The sequence below is a fragment of the Salvelinus namaycush genome, chromosome 27, assembly GCF_016432855.1.
Source record: "Salvelinus namaycush isolate Seneca chromosome 27, SaNama_1.0, whole genome shotgun sequence".
In the NCBI taxonomy this organism is placed as follows: domain Eukaryota; kingdom Metazoa; phylum Chordata; class Actinopteri; order Salmoniformes; family Salmonidae; genus Salvelinus; species Salvelinus namaycush.
This window is the reverse complement of record NC_052333.1, coordinates 1,200,463-1,221,503: the sequence shown is the minus strand read 5'-3', so window position 1 is coordinate 1,221,503 and position 21,041 is coordinate 1,200,463.

Below are 21,041 nucleotides of genomic sequence, written 5' to 3'. Positions count from 1 at the left end.
GGAAGGACCCAAAGACCCATACAGAGGAAGGAGAGAATCGCACAGAGGAAAAGTGGAGAGGGACAGAGCTGTGGAGAGATAAGGTAGATAGAAAAATAGGTTGTTGCTTTTTCTCTCTCTCTCTCTCTCTCTCTCTCTTTCTCTCTCTCTCTCTCTCTCTCTCTCTCTCTCTCTCTCTCTCTCTCTCTCTCTCTCTCTCTCTCTCGCTCGCTCTCTCTCTCTCTCTCTCTCGCTCTCGCTCTCTCGCTCTCTCAATTCAATTCAATTCAATTCAATTTGCTTTATTGGCATGACGTAACAATGTACATATTGCCAAAGCTTATTTACAATATAAAAATGAGAATCAAAATGGTCAACGGGACAACAGTAACAACAATAACCAAGGGTCAAAATAACCATACATTCAACAATAACAATAAACATACAGTAGAGTACATGTGCAGGTTGATTGGTCTGTCAGACACTGTCCCTCAACTTATGGCAGGCAGCAATGTAGTGCGCTGCCAACCCACAGCTCTCTGCGTCCTCCCCCAACAGGACGGGTAGCCTATCCTCATCAGAGAGGTCTTTGAAACCTTGAATAAGAGTTTCAAATTTGGGGAAATGACACTCTCTAATTATTTTATATTTTTGACATTTTGACAGGAAATGCAGCTCCGTCTCAGGTTCTGCTGTTGTGCAGTGGTTGCACAGCGTTTCCTCTACAGGGAGCCAGGTTTTCCTGTGTCTACCCTTCTCAATGGCAAGGCTGTGCTCACTGAGCCTGTACTTTGTCAAGGTTTTTCTAAGGTTTTGATCAGTAACCCTGGTCAAATATTTAGCCACGGTGTACTGTCAATTTAGGGACAAATAGCACTGCATTTTGCTTTGTGTTTGTGCTTGTGTTTCCCAATAAGCAATATAGTTTTGTTTTGACTGTGTTGTAATTTGGTTTATCCTGATTGATTGGATGTTCTGGTCCTGAGGCTTCAGTGTGTTAGGAGAACAGGTTAGTGAACTCAGCCCCAGGACCAGCTGGATGAGGAGACTCTTTTCTTTGCTCAGCTCTTGGCATTGCAGGGCTTGGTAATGATATGAGAGGGGGTCTCTGTATTTTAGATGTTTCCCAAACTTAATTGCTCTTTTTTGAGTTCTTATTATTAATGGATATTGGCCTAATTCTGCCCTGCATGCATTGTTTGTAGTTTTCCTCTGGACATGTAGGATAATCTTACAGAACTGCATGCAGGGTTTCAATGGGGTGTTTGTCCCATTTGATGAAATCTTGTTTTGCAAGTGGACCCCACACCTCGCTGCCATAAAGTGCAATTGGTTCAATGACATATTCAATTAGTTTTAGACAAATTTTAATTGGTATTTCAATTTGAATTTGCTTTTTAATGGCGTAGAATGCCCTGCGTGCTTTCTCTCTCAGTTCATTCACTGCCTCAGTAAGGTGTCCAGTTGAGCTTATTTTTAAACCTCAGTAATTGTAGTGTGTGCAGTACTCTATATATTTTGTACCAATTGAGAACTTTGGGCTAATTCCCTGAGATCTGGATCTTCTCTGGAAAATCATTATTTTAGTCTTTTTGGGGTTTACTGCCAGGGCCCAGGTCTGGCAGTACTGCTCTGGAAGTACTGCTCTAGCAGGTCCAGGCTCTGCTGTAAGCCATGTGCTGTGGGTGACAGCAGGCACAGGTCATCTGCGAAGAGTAGGCATTTAACCTCTGAATTATGGAGACTAACACCAGAGGCGGAGGATTTTTCTAGAATAGTGGCCAATTCGTTGATGTAAATATTGAAGAGTGCAGGGCTCAGATTACAACCCTGATGAAGGCCCCACCCCTGGTAAAAGAATTCTGTTATTTTCTTGCCAATCTCTCTCTCTCTTGCTCTCTCTCTCTGTGTGTCTCTCTCTGTGTATCTCTTTCTCTGTGTCTCTCTCTCTCTGTGTCTCTCTCTGTCTCTTCTCTCTCTCTGTCTCTCTCCGTCTCTCTCTGTCTCTTTCTCTCTCCCCCCTCTCCCTCTCTCTATCCGTCTCTCTGTCTCTCTCTGTCTCTTCTCTCTCTCCGTCTCTCTCTCACACACACACACACACACACACACACACACACACACACACACACACACACACACACACACACACACACACACACACACACACACACACACACACACACACACACACACACCTGTGTGTCTTTGAGTCCAGCTGAGCTTTATTCTATCTGGGCTGTCTACCTTTGAAGTGAGAATCTCTCTCACCTTCTCTTCCTCTCTCGTTCTCCCTCTCTCGTTCTCCCTCTCTCCTCACTCTCTCTGTCTCTCTCTGTCTCTCTCTGTCTCCCTCTGTCTCTCTCTCCCTGTCTCTCTCTCTCTCCCTCTGTCTCTCTCTCTCTCCCTCTGTCTCTGTCTCACTTTTTCTCTCTCGCCTTCCTTTTAGAGAAATAAACACACACACGCCCACATAAACACACCCAAACAAACACGACCACTCCACCTGTTATCTGGCTGGATGAATAAAAACACATCCACTCCACCTGTTATCTGGCTGGATGAATTAAAGCACAACCACTCCACCTGTTATCTGGCTGGATGAATTAAAACACAACCACTCCACCTGTTATCTGGCTGGATGAATTAAAGCACAACCACTCCACCTGTTATCTGGCTGGATGAATTAAAACACATCCACTCCACCTGTTATCTGGCTGGATGAATGAAAATACAACCACTCCACCTGTTATCTGGCTGGATGAATTAAAACACAACCACTCCACCTGTTATCTGGCTGGATGAATGAAAACACATCCACTCCACCTGTTATCTGGCTGGATGAATGAAAATACAACCACTCCACCTGTTATCTGGCTGGATGAATGAAAATACAACCACTCCACCTGTTATCTGGCTGGATGAATTAAAACACAACCACTCCGCCTGTTATCTGGCTGGATGAATTAAAGCACAACCACTCCACCTGTTATCTGGCTGGATGAATTAAAGCACAACCACTCCACCTGTTATCTGGCTGGATGAATTAAAACACATGCTGCCCCTTCCATTTATCATTCAAACATTCACTCCCATTGTTCACTATACATAATTAGGCTATTTTTATCCACATGACTATTTTGGGCTTCACAGGCCACCATATATCAACCTCTGTCTGCTGAAATACATTGGATGTGTCCCTATAATCTCTCCTTCTCCTGATGTGTGAACTGGATTGGTATTTATAAGAGATAGTTTGAGTTTCCAATATACTACTAATTTCCTTTAAAATACATGAAGGGAACTGAACAAATGCAGACTTCATAAGAAAGGAATGATAAATGAGACGTACCCATTGCTAGATCTACGGGAGGTCAACTATCTTCCAATCAGCAAATATCTTCCAACACCATCAAAAATGAGTGTGGGCTCCATGATTCACTTGTTTCACCGAGTCCTCCTCCTGACCTAACCAGTCACCCGAGAGTTCACAGTCATTTCCGATGGTCCCATCGACCGGATGGAAGAGGATAATGTGCCAGGTGGTGGAATGGAAACGGAGTCAGAATACCAACAGGAGGACAACACCATCCATTCCATGGAGATTACCGTAGAACAGAGAATATACGTCAAGTCAAGAGGAAAATCAAGGCAGACTTCAAATTCTATTGGGGCTAGACACAAGACTATGTCCAAGTCCATTCCAAGAGAACAATAAAGGCTCCAACGTCTAACCCTCCTATCACACCTAACCCTCCTAACCCTCCTATCACACCTAACCCTCCTATCACCCCTAACCCTCCTATCACCCCTAACCCTCCTATCACCCCTAACCCTCCTAACCCTCCTAACCCTCCTATCACCCCTAACCCTCCTATCACCCCTAACCCTCCTATCACCAACCCCTGGTCCCGTGTGGCTCAGTTGGTAGAGCATGGCGCTTGCAACGCCAGGGTTGTGGGTTCAATTCCCACGGGGGGACCAGGGTTCAATTCCCACGGGGGGACCAGGATGAATATGTATGAACTTTCCAATTTGTAAGTCGCTCTGGATAAGAGCGTCTGCTAAATGACTTAAATGTAAATGTAACCCTCCTAACACCCCTAACCCTCCTAACCCTCCTAACACTCCTAACCCTCCTAACCCTCCTAACCCTCCTAACCCTCCTAACCCTCCTAACACTCCTAACCCTCCTAACACCCCTAACCCTCCTAACACCCCTAACCCTCCTAACCCTCCTATCACCCCTAACCCTCCTATCACCCCTAATCCTCTTATCACCCCTAACCCTCCTAACCCTCCTATCACCCCTAACCCTCCTAACCCTCCTATCACCCCTAACCCTCCTAACACTCCTAACCCTCCTAACCCTCCTAACACTCCTAACCCTCCTAACCCTCCTAACCCTCCTAACCCTCCTAACCCTCCTAACACTCCTAACCCTCCTAACACTCCTAACCCTCCTAACCCTCCTAACACCCCTAACCCTCCTATCACACCTAACCCTCCTATCACCCCTAACCCTCCTATCACCCCTAACCCTCCTATCACCCCTAACGCTCCTATCACCCCTAACGCTCCCATAACCCCTAACGCTCCTATCACCCCTAAACATTCCATTACCCCTAACCCTCCTATCACCTCTAACCCTCCTATCACTCCTGCTGCTATCCAGCACCTGGGGCTGAAAGGACACCCAGTAAATCCTCATCTTCAGGACGTGAGACATGAGCTATTCCAAGTTAAAGGTGCAGCTGTGTCCTTCGATATTTATCCTGCATGGACAGAAGGATGTAAAGAATCACATCTCCAAGTGCTTCACGGTAGACACCCTAAACAGCTGAACACTCTTTCCCAGTGGACATGCTGCAGAAGCAGTATCCTCATCACATCTCCCTAACATCTCCCTAATATCTCCTTAACATCTCCTTAACATCTCCCTAACATCTAATTAACATCTCCTTAACATCTCCCTAACATCTCCCTTAACATCTCCCTAACATCTCCCTAACATCTCCCTAACATCTAATTAACATCTCCCTAACATCTCCTTAACATCTCCTTAACATCTCCCTAACATCTCCCTAACATCTCCCTAACATCTAATTAACATCTCCTTAACATCTCCTTAACATCTCCTTAACATCTCCTTAACATCTCCTTAACATCTCCCTAACATCTCCTTAACATCTCCCTAACATCTCCTTAACATCTCCTTAACATCTCCTTAACATCTCCCTAACATCTCCCTAACATCTCCCTAACATCTAATTAACATCTCCTTAACATCTCCCTAACATCTCCCTAACATCTCCCTACCATCTCCTTAACATCTCCTTACCATCTCCCTACCATCTCCTTACCATCTCCCTACCATCTCCCTACCATCTCCCTACCATCTCCTTACCATCTCCCTACCATCTCCCTACCATCTCCCTACCATCTCCCTACCATCTCCCTACCATCTCCTTACCATCTCCCTACCATCTCCCTACCATCTCCTTAACATCTCCTTAACATCTCCCTAACATCTCCCTAACATCTCCTTAACATCTCCCTAACATCTCCCTAACATCTCCCTAACATCTCCCTAACATCTCCCTAACATCTCCCTACCATCTCCTTAACATCTCCTTAACATCTCCCTAACATCTCCTTAACATCTCCCTAACATCTAATTAACATCTCCTTAACATCTCCCTAACATCTCCCTAACATCTCCCTAACATCTCCTTAACATCTCCCTAACATCTAATTAACATCTCCTTAACATCTCCCTAACATCTCCCTAACATCTCCCTAACATCTCCTTAACATCTCCCTAACATCTCCTTAACATCTCCTTAACATCTCCTTAACATCTCCCTAACATCTAATTAACATCTCCTTAACATCTCCCTAACATCTCCCTAACATCTCCCTAACATCTCCTTAACATCTCCCTAACATCTAATTAACATCTCCTTAACATCTCCTTAACATCTCCCTAACATCTCCCTAACATCTCCTTAACATCTCCCTAACATCTCCTTAACATCTCCTTAACATCTCCTTAACATCTCCCTAACATCTAATTAACATCTCCTTAACATCTCCCTAACATCTCCTTAACATCTCCCTAACATCTCCCTAACATCTCCCTAACATCTCCTTAACATCTCCTTAACATCTCCCTAACATCTCCTTAACATCTCCCTAACATCTAATTAACATCTCCTTAACATCTCCCTAACATCTCCTTAACATCTCCCTAACATCTCCCTAACATCTCCTTATCTCCTTAACATCTCCCTACCATCTCCCTAACATCTCCTTAACATATCCCTAACATCTCCTTAACATCTCCCTAACATCTCCCTAACATCTCCTTATCTCCTTAACATCTCCCTACCATCTCCCTAACATCTCCTTAACATATCCCTAACATCTCCTTAACATCTCCCTAACATCTCCCTAACATCTCCTTATCTCCTTAACATCTCCCTAACATCTCCCTAACATCTCCTTAACATCTCCCTAACATCTCCTTAACATCTCCCTAACATCTCCTTAACATCTCCCTAACATCTCCTTAACATCTCCCTACCATCTCCCTAACATCTCCTTAACATATCCCTAACATCTCCTTAACATCTCCCTAACATCTCCCTACCATCTCCTTAACATCTCCTTAACATATCCCTAACATCTCCCTAACATCTCCTTAACATCTCCCTAACATCTCCTTAACATCTCCCTAACATCTCCTTAACATCTCCTTAACATCTCCCTAACATCTCCTTAACATCTCCCTAACATCTCCTTAACATCTCCCTAACATCTCCTTAACATCTCCCTAACATCTCCTTAACATCTCCCTAACATCACTAAAACCACACCCCGTCCTTCTCATAGGATCCGACTATCCACATCTGGGGGTTCCCACAGAGCCAGTTCGGGTTGGTCCCTCGGCTGGGCCTGTTGCTGTCTGTACTGCACTAGGATGGGCTGTGTAGGGCCCTGCCGGTCTACTCACATCATCTCAAGCCATTCAACCACAGCAGAGCCTTTTCACTGTTTGCAGCCCTGCATCAGGTCCAGTCAACGAGCTCCTCAGGAATGTAGAGATGTTGTGGAAGATGGACACATATCCGAACAGAAATGTGAAAGATATCACTCGCTCCAAGAATGACTTGTACGCCTTGGCACTAATGGAGAAGCAGACAGTCACCGTAGAAACGGATGGAGTACAGATGTCTGATATACCACTGATTCGGGCAACGAACAGACCGTTCTACCGCTACTCTGTGGAACGGAGCGACGGCTGTCCAGAAACCCAGAGATGGCTACGGTCCACAACCGTGAGATCCAAAACTTGGTGCAGTCAGGATATGTGACCAAGGGAAGACCCAACAAACAATGAGATATGACCAGGGAAGACCCAACAAACAATGAGATATGTGACCAGGGAAGACCCAACAAACAATGAGATATGTGACCAAGGGAAGACCCAACAAACAATGAAATATGTGACCAGGGAAGACCCAACAAACAATGAGATATGTGACCAGGGAAGACCCAACAAACAATGAGATATGTGACCAGGGAAGACCCAACAAACAATGAGATATGTGACCAAGGGGGAGACCCAACAAACAATGAGATATGTGACCAAGGGGAGACCCAACAATGAGATATGTGACCAAGGGGAGACCCAACAATGACATATGTGACCAAGGGGAAACCCAACAATGACATATGTGACCAAGGAAGACCCACCAAACAATGAGATATGACCAGGGGAGACCAAACGATGAGATATGTGACCAAGGGGAGACCCAACAATGAGATATGTGACCAAGGGGAGACCCAACAATGAGATATGTGACCAAGGGGAGACCCAGCAAACAATGAGATATGTGACCAAGGGGGAGACCCAACAAACAATGAGATATGTGACCAAGGGGGAGACCCAACAACAATGAGATATGTGACCAGCGAAGACCCAACAAACAACGAGACATGACCAGGGAAGACTCAACAAACAATGAGATATGACCAAGGGAAGACCCAACATACAATGAGATATGTGACCAGGGAAGAGGCAACAAACAACGAGACATAACCAGGGAAGACTCAACAAACAATGAGATATGACCAAGGGAAGACCCAACATACAACGAGATATGTGACCAGGGAAGACCCAACAAACAATGAGATATGTGACCAGGGAAGACCCAACAAACAATGAGATATGACCAGGGAAGACCCAACAAACAATGAGATATGTGACCAGGGAGACCCAACAAACAACGAGATATGTGACCAGGGAAGACCCAACAAACAATGAGATATGACCAGGGAAGACCCAACAAACAATGAGATATGTGACCAAGGGAAGACCCAACAAACAATGAGATATGTGACCAGGGAAGACCCAACAAACAATGAGATATGTGACCAGGGAAGACCCAACAAACAATGAGATATGTGACCAAGAGAAGACCCAACAAACAACGAGGAGACACAAGAATCCTGCCACCCCCAGCATGTAGTCCATCAGCATATTGAGAAACACAGGCTTGTCTTCAACTGAATGATTCTCTTCTCCCATGATCCTTCACTACTGGGTGTCCTTCTTCCATTCAGGCAGAACTCAATTGCAATCAGTGGAGACATCAAGACGATGTTTGTCTACTGCCATCCGACAAAGAATTACTGCAATTCCTCGACAGGAACAGGGATAGTGAGAGTGTTCCAACAACATATAAATGGCAAGTCCTGTCATTTGGGACTTCATGTAGTCCATGCTGTGTTATCTACATGTAGTCCATGTTGTGTTATCTACATGTAGCCCATGCTGTGTTATCTACATGTAGCCCATGCTGTGTTATCTACATGTAGCCCATGTTGTGTTATCTACATGCTGTGTTATCTACATGCTGTGTTATCTACATGTAGTCCATGTTGTGTTATCTACATGTAGTCCATGTTGTGTTATCTACATGTAGTCCATGTTGTGTTATCTACATGTAGTCCATGTTGTGTTATCTATATGTAGCCCATGTTGTGTTATCTACATGTAGCCCAGGCTGTGTTATCTACATGTAGTCCATATTGTGTTATCTACATGTAGTCCATGTTGTGTTATCTACATGCTGTGTTATCTACATGTAGTCCATGTTGTGTTATCTACATGTAGTCCATGTTGTGTTATCTACATGTTGTGTTGTCTACACGTAGTCCAGGCTGTGTTATCTACACGTAATCCATGTTGTGTTATCTACATGTAGTCCATGTTGTGTTATCTACATGTTGTGTTATCTACATGTAGTCCATGTTGTGTTATCTACATGTAGTCCATGTTGTGTTATCTATATGTTGTGTTATCTACATGTAGTCCATGTTGTGTTATCTACATGTAGTCCATGTTGTGTTATCTATATGTTGTGTTATCTACATGTAGTCCATGCTGTGTTATCTATATGTTGTGTTATCTACATGTTGTCCATGTTGTGTTATCTATATGTTGTGTTATATACCTGTAGTCCATGTTGTGTTATCTACATGTAGTCCATGTTGTGTTATCTATATGTTGTGTTATCTACCTGTAGTCCATGTTGTGTTATCTACATGTAGTCCATGCTGTGTTATCTACATGTAGTCCATGGTGTGTTATCTACATGTAGTCCATGTTGTGTTATCTATATGTTGTGTTATATACCTGTAGTCCATGTTGTGTTATCTACATGTAGTCCATGGTGTGTTATCTACATGTAGTCCATGTTGTGTTATCTATATGTTGTGTTATATACCTGTAGTCCATGTTGTGTTATCTACATGTAGTCCATGTTGTGTTATCTACATGTAGTCCATGTTGTGTTATCTATATGTTGTGTTATCTACATGTAGTCCATGTTGTGATATCTATATGGTGTGTTATCTACATGTAGTCCATGTTGTGATATCTATATGGTGTGTTATCTAAATGTAGTCCATGTTGTGATATCTATATGGTGTGTTATCTAAATGTAGTCCATGTTGTGTTATCTACATGTTGAGTTATCTACATGTAGTCCATGCTGTGTTATCTACATGTTGTGTTATCTACATGTAGTCCATGCTGTGTTATCTACATGTAGTCCATGTTGTGTTATCTATATGTTGTGTTATCTACATGTAGTCCATGTTGTGTTATCTATATGTTGTGTTATCTACATGTAGTCCATGTTGTGTTATCTACATGTTGTGTTATCTACATGCTGTGTTATCTACATGTAGTCCATGTTGTGTTATCTACATGTTGAGTTATCTACATGTAGTCCATGCTGTGTTATCTACATGCTGTGTTATCTACATGTAGTCCATGCTGTGTTATCTACATGTAGTCCATGTTGTGTTATCTATATGTTGTGTTATCTACATGTTGTGTTATCTACATGTAGTCCATGTTGTGTTATCTACATGTTGTGTTATATACATGTAGTCCATGTTGTGTTATCTACATGTTGTGTTATATACATGTAGTCCATGCTGTGTTATCTACATGTTGTGTTATATACATGTAGTCCATGTTGTGTTATCTATATGTTGTGTTATCTACATGTAGTCCATGTTGTGTTATCTATATGTTGTGTTATCTACATGTAGTCCATGTTGTGTTATCTACATGTTGTGTTATCTACATGCTGTGTTATCTACATGTAGTCCATGTTGTGTTATCTACATGTTGAGTTATCTACATGTAGTCCATGCTGTGTTATCTACATGCTGTGTTATCTACATGTAGTCCATGCTGTGTTATCTACATGTAGTCCATGTTGTGTTATCTATATGTAGTCCATGTTCTGTTATCTATATGCTGTGTTATCTACATGTAGTCCATGTTGTGTTATCTATATGTTGTGCTATCTACATGTAGTCCATGGTGTGTTATCTACATGTAGTCCATGTTGTGTTATCTACATGTAGTCCATGTTGTGTTATCTACATGTTGTGTTATATACATGTAGTCCATGTTGTGTTATCTACATGTAGTCCATGCTGTGTTATCTACATGTAGTCCATGTTCTGTTATCTATATGCTGTGTTATCTACATGTAGTCCATGTTGTGTTATCTATATGTTGTGCTATCTACATGTAGTCCATGGTGTGTTATCTACATGTAGTCCATGTTGTGTTATCTACATGTAGTCCATGTTGTGTTATCTATATGTTGTGTTATCTACATGTAGTCCATGTTGTGTTATCTACATGTTGTGTTATATACATGTAGTCCATGCTGTGTTATCTACATGTAGTCCATGTTGTGTTATCTACATGTAGTCCATGTTGTGTTATCTATATGTTGTGTTATCTACATGTAGTCCATGCTGTGTTATCTATATGTTGTGTTATCTACATGTTGTCCATGTTGTGTTATCTATATGTTGTGTTATATACCTGTAGTCCATGTTGTGTTATCTACATGTAGTCCATGTTGTGTTATCTATATGTTGTGTTATATACCTGTAGTCCATGTTGTGTTATCTACATGTAGTCCATGCTGTGTTATCTACATGTAGTCCATGTTGTGTTATCTACATGTAGTCCATGTTGTGTTATCTACATGTAGTCCATGTTGTGTTATCTATATGTTGTGTTATCTACATGTAGTCCATGTTGTGTTATCTATATGTTGTGTTATCTACATGTAGTCCATGTTGTGTTATCTACATGTAGTCCATGTTGTGTTATCTATATGTTGTGTTATCTACATGTAGTCCATGCTGTGTTATCTATATGTTGTGTTATCTACATGTTGTCCATGTTGTGTTATCTATATGTTGTGTTATATACCTGTAGTCCATGTTGTGTTATCTACATGTAGTCCATGTTGTGTTATCTATATGTTGTGTTATATACCTGTAGTCCATGTTGTGTTATCTACATGTAGTCCATGCTGTGTTATCTACATGTAGTCCATGTTGTGTTATCTACATGTAGTCCATGGTGTGTTATCTACATGTAGTCCATGTTGTGTTATCTATATGTTGTGTTATATACCTGTAGTCCATGTTGTGTTATCTACATGTAGTCCATGCTGTGTTATCTACATGTAGTCCATGTTGTGTTATCTACATGTTGTGTTATCTACATGTAGTCCATGTTGTGTTATCTACATGTAGTCCATGTTGTGTTATCTATATGTTGTGTTATCTACATGTAGTCCATGTTGTGATATCTATATGGTGTGTTATCTACATGTAGTCCATGTTGTGATATCTATATGGTGTGTTATCTAAATGTAGTCCATGTTGTGATATCTATATGGTGTGTTATCTAAATGTAGTCCATGTTGTGTTATCTACATGTTGAGTTATCTACATGTAGTCCATGCTGTGTTATCTACATGTTGTGTTATCTACATGTAGTCCATGCTGTGTTATCTACATGTAGTCCATGTTGTGTTATCTATATGTTGTGTTATCTACATGTAGTCCATGTTGTGTTATCTATATGTTGTGTTATCTACATGTAGTCCATGTTGTGTTATCTACATGTTGTGTTATCTACATGCTGTGTTATCTACATGTAGTCCATGTTGTGTTATCTACATGTTGAGTTATCTACATGTAGTCCATGCTGTGTTATCTACATGTTGTGTTATCTACATGTAGTCCATGCTGTGTTATCTACATGCTGTGTTATCTACATGTAGTCCATGCTGTGTTATCTACATGTAGTCCATGTTGTGTTATCTATATGTTGTGTTATCTACATGTTGTGTTATCTACATGTAGTCCATGTTGTGTTATCTATATGTTGTGTTATCTACATGTTGTGTTATCTACATGTTGAGTTATCTACATGTAGTCCATGCTGTGTTATCTACATGTTGTGTTATATACATGTAGTCCATGTTGTGTTATCTATATGTTGTGTTATCTACATGTAGTCCATGCTGTGTTATCTACATGTAGTCCATGTTGTGTTATCTATATGTTGTGTTATCTACATGTAGTCCATGCTGTGTTATCTACATGCTGTGTTATCTACATGTAGTCCATGCTGTGTTATCTACATGTAGTCCATGTTGTGTTATCTATATGTTGTGTTATCTATATGTTGTGTTATCTACATGTAGTCCATGTTGTGTTATCTACATGTTGTGTTATCTACATGTAGTCCATGCTGTGTTATCTACATGCTGTGTTATCTACATGTAGTCCATGCTGTGTTATCTACATGTAGTCCATGTTGTGTTATCTATATGTTGTGTTATCTATATGTTGTGTTATCTACATGTAGTCCATGTTGTGTTATCTACATGTTGTGTTATCTACATGTAGTCCATGTTGTGTTATATACATGTTGTGTTATCTACATGTAGTCCATGTTGTGTTATATACATGTTGTGTTATCTACATGTAGTCCATGTTGTGTTATATACATGTTGTGTTATCTACATGTAGTCCATGTTGTGTTATCTACATGTTGTGTTATCTACATGTTGTGTTATCTACATGTTGTGTTATCTACATGTAGTCCATGCTGTGTTATCTACATGTTGTGTTATATACATGTAGTCCATGTTGTGTTATCTACATGTAGTCCATGCTGTGTTATCTACATGTAGTACTTGTTGTGTTATCTATATGTTGTGTTATCTATATGTTGTGTTATATACCTGTAGTCCATGTTGTGTTATCTACATGTAGTCCATGCTGTGTTATCTACATGTAGTCCATGTTGTGTTATCTATATGTTGTGTTATCTACATGTAGTCCATGCTGTGTTATCTACATGTAGTCCATGTTGTGTTATCTATATGTTGTGTTATCTACATGTAGTCCATGTTGTGTTATCTACATGTAGTCCATGTTGTGTTATCTACATGTTGTGTTATCTACATGCTCCAGTATTCATTCCCCTGTCTCTCTCTCTCTCCCTCCCATCTCCGTATGAATATATTTTATTTCCCTCCCTATCTCCCTCTCTGTCCATCCATCTGTCTCTCTCTACCTCCATCTCTCTCTCCAGGGGAGGATCCCTGTTGCCCGCCGACCTCCGTCTTCGCCCCATGCAGTCACCATGGAAACTGGGTCAGCTCCTCAGTATCCACAGCAGCAGTGTGCCTGTGCCTGTGCGTGTGTGAGGTGTGGAGAAATAGGGCATGGAAAATGGAAATGGACAAGACTGAGTGGACATGAAAGAGTGAGTGTGTGTGTGTGTGTGTGTGTGTGTGTGTGTGTGTGTGTGTGTGTGTGTGTGTGTGTGTGTGTGTGTGTGTGTGTGTGTGTGTGTGTGTGTGTGTGTATACCACTTCAAATCCCCTCTCAACCAGTTCAATGTTGGCTGCACTTCATACAGGTCCAGTGGCGACCCGTCATTCAGGGCAGGTGGGGCTCAGCTTTCAGTAAAAAAATAAATAAATAAACATATAAATGAACATCATAAACATTCAACATTGGCCGTGATGAAGAATGATTTGTGCCGCATTCAAAACAACTGTTAAAACTCCTTCGGGATCGGTGTCCCGTCCATGGGACGGTTGAGCTAACGTAGGCTAATGCGATTAGCGTGAGGTTGTAAGTAACAAGAACATTTCCCAGGACATAGATATATCTGATATTGTCAGAAAGCTTAAATTAATTTTAATCTAACTGCACTGTCCAATTTACAGTAGCTACTCCAGTGAAATAATACCATGCTATTGCTTGAGGAAAGTTTGCAATTTTGAACATGAAAAGTTATTAATAAACAAACTAGGCACATTTGGGAAGAAATTTTTATCAGATATGCAATGGTTCATTGGATCAGTCTAAAACTGTGCACATACACTGCTGCCATCTAGTGGCCAAAATCAAAATTGCACCTGGGCTGGAATAATACTTTAAAGCCTTTCTCTTGCATTTCAAAGATGATGGTACAAAAAAAATACAAATGAACGGTTGTTTTTTTTCTTTGTATAATCTTCTACCAACAACTGTTAACTCGGAACTGCAAAATCTGACTTTAGTGAGTTCAAGACAACTGGGAACTCGAGAAAAACGAGCTACAACTGGGAAAATATGTTATGAACTTTCATCCAACTCGGAGTTGTAAATTGGGAACTCTGGTCTCTTTCTAGAGCTCCGACCTGAAGATCACTGACCTCATCATTATTCTACCTTTTTTTGAGTTCCCAGTTGTCATGAAAAGCACCATAAATCCAGAGAATGCAAAGTTTGATGACAAAAATTGCCCACAAAGGAACACTGTGCCACCTTCCTATACAGCACAACAAGGTGAGTCCAAAAATGTATTGTATGCTGCTGCATAAATGATGTAACATGCCAGGGAGATATGTATACTGTAGCTGAGAAAGTAATACTAAGTGTATGTTGTGTAATAAGATGTTAGTAGCACATGTGCTTCACCCTAATAATTTGGTCTATTTTCACCTCTTCATTTCACTGTTCTGACTTACATGCCCCCTTTATTTATCCTACGGTTCTGATTTGGTGGTGAACATGTAGCCTATATCCTGTTTTTGAGAAATGTAGTCATTGAATATTTTAAGAGCTTTCAATGTCTGCTTACATGCCCCCTTTATTTATCCTACGGTTCTGACTTGGTGTACAGCGAGAACACTGTAAGAACGGCCCATGGGAGGGAGGGGAAAATATGGGGGAGGCAGAAAGAGAGAAGGGAGTGAGGGATTAGAGTTGAGAAAGGGGAGGGAGAAAATGGACACACACACACACACACACACATGACCTCTCACATACAACACCATCTCTAAACATCCCCCCTAACACACATCTCTCCTTGGGGCCTTTAATTGGCTTGCACCACGTAATGTCTGGATAATAAATGTAATTTCCTGCTTCCAGACTCTCAGCCTCTAACCCTTCTGACCCCTAACACCTCTGGTGATGTGTCCTGTGTGTTGTTCGCAGGAAAGAGCTCTGTGCACTAAAGAAGAGGAACCTGGTCGGTGTCATTGGTGTGTGTGTGTGTGTGTGTGTGTGTGTGTGTGTGTGTGTGTGTGTGTGTGTGTGTGTGTGTGTGTGTGTGTGTGTGTGTGTGTGTGTGTGTGTGTGTGTGTACAAGATACCCGACTATATCATGTGTGTAGAGCTATATATGAATTTACGACTGCAGTATATATAAATGTGTTTGTGACTCCAGTATATCAACAGTGAAAATGTAACCTTCTCAAACAGCCTGATTCATTCTCTTAGAGGAGGTGCTTCCACAATAATGTGATTGTGAAAACATTGAAAAGGTAGTGGAATGGGATTATGGGATTATGGGATATTGTGAAGTATCCAATACTTTAACTTTTATGTCGTACAAATCACATTATTGTGGGAGCACAATTCTCTCTTTCTCTCTCCATTTCTTTCTCTCTACATCTCTCTCTTTCTCTCTATCTCCATCTCGCTCGTTCTCTCTCTTTGCTCTTTCTATCTCTCTATCTCGCTCGTTCTCTCTCCATCTCTCTCCTACCATATACCAACCATGATAACAAGGATAAGTAACAAATAATTATCCACACTGTCACACTACAGACTGATGTGTCCTTGTCAGATCTAGTTAGATGTATTTCACCAGACCAGTAAAATTACTTACAAATTAATTACTTTAACAAACAATGCAGTTTTAAGAAAAATACCTAAAAAAAGAGGAAGAAAAACAAATAATTTAAGAGCAGTAAATAACAATAGTGGGGCTACATACAGGAACAAAATCAAATCATACTTTATTTGTCACATGCGCCGAATACAACAAGTGTAGACTTTACCGTGAAATGCTTACTTACAAGCCCTTAACCAACAGTGCAGTTCAAGAAGAAGAAATGATTTACCAAGTAGACTAAAATTAAAAGTAATAATAAAAAGTAACAGAATAAGAATAACGAGGCTATATACAGGGGTCACCGGTACCGAGTCAATGTGCAGGGGTACAGGCTAGTTGAGGTAATCTGTACATGTAGATGGGGGTGAAGTGACTATTTATAGATAACAAACAGCGAGTAGCAGCAGTGTACAAGAGAGGGGGTCAATGTAAATTGTCCGGTGGCGATTTTATGAATTGTTCAGCAGTCTTATGGCTTGGGGGTAGAAGCTGTTGAGGAGCCTTTTGGTCCTAGACTTGGCGCTCAGGTACGGCTTGCCGTGCGGTAGCAGAGAGAACAGGCTATAACTTGGGTGACTGGAATCTCTGACAATTTTATGGGCTTTCCTCTGACACCACCTATTATAACAGAATCAATGTGCGGGGGCACCGGTGTCGAGGTAATTGAGGTAATATGTACATGTAGGTAGAGTTATTATTAAAGTGGCTATGCATAGATAAGTCTTATGGCTTGGGGGTAGAAGCTATTTAGAAGCCTCTTGGATCTAGACTTGGCGCTCCGGTATCGCTTGCCCTGCGGTAGCAGAGAGAACAGTCTATGACTAGGGTGGCTGGAGTCTTTGACAATTTTTAGGGCCTTCCTCTGACACCGCCTGATATAGAGGTCCTGGATGGCAGGAAGCTTGATGTACCCTCTGTAGTGCCTTGCGGTCGGAGGCCGAGCAGTTGCCGTACCAGGCAGTAAGGCAACCCATCAGGCTCTCAATGGTGCAGCTGTAAAACCTTTTGAGGATCTCAACCTGCTCCACTACAGCCCCGTCGATGCTCCGTACTCCTGTAGTCCACAATCATCTCCTTTTTTGTCTTGATCACGCTTTGAGACAATCTGAACCAATCAGAGACGTCTTTCTTCGGTTCAGATTTGGTCCAATCCGGACTGGCCTTGATTTAGCGTAGACATCTATGTTATGTTTAGATCTGGACAAAATCTGAACCAATCATGAACATATATGTATATTTTCACAAGTTTAGACAGTACAGTAGAGTAGTAGTTATCAAACGTCTCCGTAGGATCCTAGGATGTACCATGTAACTGCTCTATTCCAGAGCTAGCACACCTGTATTTATTGTGTCAACTAATCCTCAAGCTATTGAATCTCACCAAGCTATCTTAAAAATGAACTGGTTGTCACTCTGGTTTTTAGAGTGTCTGCTAAAAGTCTTGGGAACCACTGCAGTAGAATGCAGCAGAGTGTATATATATATTAGAGTACAATAAAAAAGCATTAGAGAAAATATTTTCAACATTCATTCAGCATCAAAAATGAATCTGATGTCAAAGTCCGTAAAATACGTATTTTTATACATCCGGAAAACACAATGTCTGGAAAATACATATTTTTAAACTTAATGAAAATATATATTTTTTTGCTTCCTGAAAATACAAATTTTTACATGTTATTCAAAACCTAACTTCAACGTCTGGAAAATATGTCTTTTAAATATAATTTTTCTTACTGGTTTCAGATTTTTGGGAACAATGAAAAGTACTGATGATCAGGCAGTACAAATGTGTATTAAAATGTCATAAAGAAAATTGCAATGACAGAATGAACTACATGAAGGTAAGATATACAAAAGCTGGAATTTGCTCTGGATGCTCAAACAGCGACATGTTTGTTCCTTGTGTTGATCGAGCTAATTAGCAATGTGAAGCCGATGCGCTACTTGCATGTGCATTGGCCGGGTTTAGATTCAACATAGATAACTGTTTCTTAGCAAGACAATTTGTTTAATCAGCTTTATTTTGTGTTGTGAAAGGTTGGTATTGGTTGAAGAAATATAGCCTAGCTAGCAGCTGTTTGTGCTGAAACTGACCTCTGGCTTCACACGTAGCTAGCTAGCCAGTTTGACTGTATCATACCGGAGTTGCTAGATAAGCAATGCCCATTGTATGTATTATAAGTTAGCAAGGTGGCAGTTTCACAAAGTTTGGTGTTGACTATGAACTTTACTTAGCTAGCTAGCTATGCTTTATGGAAGAATGTAGCTAGCTAGGATATATTGTCAACATTGAGTTGTGGTGCACGGTCTATACAGCTACGGTACAGTCTCGTTTGCATGTAGCTACTGGCTAGTTGGGTAGCTAACTGGATATAATAGCAGCCAAGGGTGTTCGCTAGCTTATTTGTTTGTGCTCTGACTTAGTTTACTCAGACGACTTCAGCAATAAGTAAAATATTATATGGCAAAATATATCTAGATAGCTAGCTTCCAATGCTTGTAGCTTGCTTCTCATCCAACTGATGTTAGCTAACTACAGCTGTTAGCCTGAACTCTGAGATTTGGCTGACAAGGTAGCACTTCAGTGGTTCTTAATGGACAGAAATTAGCATAAATTATTCATTTAATAAAGACTGTTGCACATATAAATTTAGTGAATCTGGTATTTTTTAAGACCAATGGTCACTTAATGGACGCTATAGTCTTGTTTTAGCATTTGAGCTAGGTGGGCGCAGAAAATACTCAAACTCAATTGCTAACGACTCTGTTAAAAATCTGGTATTTGGTTCTCTGTAACAACTGGATGTAACGATGAGCTTCAACCAATGCCATACTAAAGCATTGATACATATTACTACTGTCTTTCTGGAGCCACTATGTATTGATGTTTATATTTCTGTAGTGGGATAAATGTCTCTCCTCTCTTTCTGTAGTGGGATAAATGTCTCTCCTCTCTTTCTGTAGTGGGATAAATGTCTATTCTCTTTCTGTAGTGGGATAAATGTCTCTCCTCTCTTTCCGTAGTGGGATAAATGTCTCTCCTCTCTTTCTGTAGTGGGATAAATGTCTCCTCTCTTTCTGTAGTGGGATAAATGTCTCTCCTCTCTTTCTGTAGTGGGATAAATGTCTATTCTCTTTCTGTAGTGGGATAAATGTCTATTCTCTTTCTGTAGTGGGATAAATGTCTCTCCTCTCTTTCTGTAGTGGGATAAATGTATCTCCTCTCTTTCTGTAGTGGGATAAATGCCTATTCTCTTTCTGTAGTGGGATAAATGTCTCTCCTCCCTTTCTGTAGTGGGATAAATGTCTCTCCTCTCTTTCCATAGTGGGATAAATGTCTCTCCTCTTTCTGTAGTGGGATAAATGTCTCTCCTCTCTTTCTGTAGTGGGATAAATGTCTATTCTCTTTCTGTAGTGGGATAAATCTCTATTCTCTTTCCGTAGTGGGATAAATGTCTCTCCTCTCTTTCCGTAGTGGGATAAATGTCTCTCCTCTCTTTCTGTAGTGGGATAAATGTCTCTCCTCTCTTTCCGTAGTGGGATAAATGTCTCCTCTCTTTCTGTAGTGGGATAAATGGCTATTCTCTTTCTGTAGTGTGTCGTGGCAGAATCAGATTTAGCTAGGTAACATAGATAAGATGTTATTTTCATCATATGCTTGTGAGATACTTGTCATTAGAATGGTGCCCTTTGGACTATAGGATTGGCAGTGCATTTTCCCTTCTGAGCTAGGGCTTAGTCACTTGGGGCCAGAGAGGGGAGAGGTCAGGCTTGTCTTCATAAGTCAATGTATCTGTTAAACCATGTGGTGCTATGTAGAATATCAGAAGGGGAGGAGGACAGAGTGGAACGTTGTTTTCTTATGGGAATGTGTCTGTAACTATAATCTTAAACCATGTGACGGGATGGCGTTATTAATGGGGAACCAGTTAGTTATCTCATACAATGTCTGTACGCCAGTCACTCCCTACTTTTCTCATAGGGGGAAGGAGTTTGGCAGTGTTTGGAACCATTGTATTTCCCCTCTGAGGTTGCCCTTATCTTGATCTGGTATATGACCTAAGAGGCTCAGTGTCTTTTCTGAGCTTATCCAGGAGGGGGTGTATTTGAGATGGGAGTATCTAGAATTGACAATTGATATATGCCATTGGATGAGCTAAGGTTTTAGTAGACAGTGAAGTACCAAGCATGAGATTGAAACCTTGTCTTGGGTGATCAAACTGAACAATGATTTATAGCTGATGCTGTCTAGCGATAGGATACTCCTCTTTCGGGTAAAGGATTCTTTGTAAGTTGAGAGGGGTCTATCTTGGCTATAAATGAAACTAAGAATTGTTTTGTAAGCACTCTCAGAGAATTCATTTATAGACACTGAATTGATCTGAGAGTCAAAAAAGGGCTTTGGTGAAGCTTGTATATATATTAAAGATGGAATATATAATTTAACTCTGACTTGTGTGTGGTTGGCTCTCTCTCT